This window comes from Echinops telfairi, unplaced genomic scaffold (assembly GCF_000313985.2).
Source record: "Echinops telfairi isolate 266 unplaced genomic scaffold, ASM31398v2 ScPeMD7_7468;HRSCAF=8506_0, whole genome shotgun sequence".
Classification (NCBI taxonomy): domain Eukaryota; kingdom Metazoa; phylum Chordata; class Mammalia; order Afrosoricida; family Tenrecidae; genus Echinops; species Echinops telfairi.
Window position 1 is genome coordinate 14,459,210 of NW_022111369.1, and position 2,319 is coordinate 14,461,528.

General features: G+C 45.2%; 1 non-coding gene across 1 annotated transcript; it reads left to right on the forward strand.

The window, feature by feature from the left end:
* Positions 1-1,946: 1,946 nt before the first annotated feature.
* On the forward strand, positions 1,947-2,075 carry LOC115873392. Its single transcript, XR_004048389.1, has one exon. It is a non-coding gene; the product is annotated as a small nucleolar RNA SNORA68 (small nucleolar RNA).
* Positions 2,076-2,319: the final 244 nt, after the last annotated feature.

Here is a 2,319-nt window from a genome sequence, read left to right on the forward strand (position 1 = left end):
TAGCTCCTCTTTTTTCTTTCCCTCTCCCCCCTTGAAAAAGGATACATTGTTATTTTCATATCTGATACCAACCGCTGTCTCCTTTCCCCATGGTTTCTGTTTTCATCCCCATGACCCAGGGCTGGGAGGAGGTAGTGGTGGTGGTTATGTGTCAATCATTGCAATTTGTTCCTTCTTCCTCCCCACCTCTCCCCACCTTCCCCTTTCCCTTCTGATATCGCCACTCCCATTCCTGTTCCTGGATTCCGAGTGTCATGAGCTCTATCTCTTATTTGCACTTATGCACATGCTCTGGTGTAGCCCGCAGTGAAAGGCAGGACTGGGGTTATGATAGTGGAGGGTGAGGAAGCCTCAAGGAACCAGAAGAATATTGTGTTTCATCGGTGCTGTACTGTGTCCTGTTTGACTCATCCCTTCCTTGTGACCCTTCTGTGAGGGGATGTATCTGTGGACAAAATATTAAATGACATAAGAAAAATCAAAAGAAGATGGGAAAAACACACAGATTCACTATACCAAATAGAACTAGTCTACACCTCACAATTTCAGGAGGTATCATATGAGCAAGAACCAGTCATACTGAATGACACTGAAGGAAGAAGTACCAGCTGCCATGAAGCCATTAGCCAAAAACATTGCTCCAGGAATTGATGGGATACCAACGGATAAGTTTCAACAAGCTGTTGAATAACTGGAAGCACTCACTCATGTATGCCAAGAAATTTGAAAGACAGCTACTTGGTGAACTGACTGGAAAAGAGCCGTTTTTGTACCCCTCCAAAGTAAAGTGATCCAACAGAATGCTTAGATTATAGAATAATATCATTGATATCATATGCCAGTAAAATGTCAAAGATCATCCAACAACGTTTGCATCAGTATATTGACAGGGATCTGCCAGAGGTTGACCAAATTCAGAAGAGAACCTGGAACAAGGGATATCATTGCTGATATCTGATGGATCTTACCTGAGAGCAGAAAATATCAGAAAGATGTTTACTTATGTTTTATTGACTATCAACAGTCATTGGATTGTGTGAACCCTAACCAATTGTGGACAGCCTTGAGAAGAGTGGGCATGTCAGAACACTTCATTGTGCTCCTGCGGAACCTATACCTGGATCAAGACACAGGGTGGGAAACAGAATAAGGGAATACTACTGCATGGTTTCAGATTAGGAAAAGTGTGCACCAGAGTTGTGCCTTCTCCCCGTGCTTTTTCAATCTGTGTGCTGAGCAAATCACCAGAGAAGCCGGATTACATGAAGAAGAATGTGGCACCAGGATTGGAGGACAGCTTATTAACACCCTCCAATATGTGGATGACACAACCATGCTTGCAGAAAGTGAGGAGGACTTGAACCAGTTGCTGATGAAGATCAAGGATAGTAGCCTTCAGTATGGATTATAACTCAGTGTACAGAAAACCCCCAAATTTACACTGGACCTATAGATATCCAAACTCAAACTCACTGCCTTTGAGTAGATTACAATGCACAGCAACCCTGAAAGACAAGGTAGAATTGTTTCTACGTGTTCTGAGTGTGTAAGCATTTCAGGGAGTAGAAAGTCTCATCTTTCTTCCAACAGGTAGCATCACGTTGTATGAAACCAGATTGAATTTGTCAAGGACTTCTTGGTTGGATCCATGATCAATGCCCATGGAATCAACAGTCAAGAGATCAAAGGACACACTGCATTTGGTACATCTGTTGCATAAGACCTCTTAGTGTATTGCAAAGCAAGGATGGAGCTGTGAGGACTGAGGTGTGCCTGACCGAAACGAGGGTGTTTTCAATCACCTCATATGCATGTGAAAGTTGGACATTGAATAGGGAAGACCAGAGAAGACTTCAGGTATTTGAACTGTGGCACTGGAAAAGCATATTGAAAGTACCCTGGACTGCCAAAAGAACAAACAAATCTGTCTTGAAAGAAAGACAGCCCTTGCACCCAAAGACTGTGGCTTCTCGTAGAAGCAGTTTAAAGAGTGGTGTGCACAGCAAGTGGGCCTTGTCGCCTTTGAGGCGCTGCGCAGTGCCTCTCAGACAAGCTTGGTAGTGGGCCCTTGGGCCCAGTGAGAGTCAATGGGTACCATGCAGTAGTGCATGTGGGAGCTTTGTGTTTTTCCTTCCCTGCAGACCATGACATGGGTGCTCGGCACTGAGCCCGGGCCCATTCTATCCAGATCATGAAGGAGGAAGAGATTGCGGTCAGCAAGTGCCTGCCGGCCTGCGGTCAAGCAGTTCCATGACGCCAAGATCAAGTTTCCGCTGCCCCACCGAGTCCTGCGATACCAGCACAAGCCCCGCTTCACCA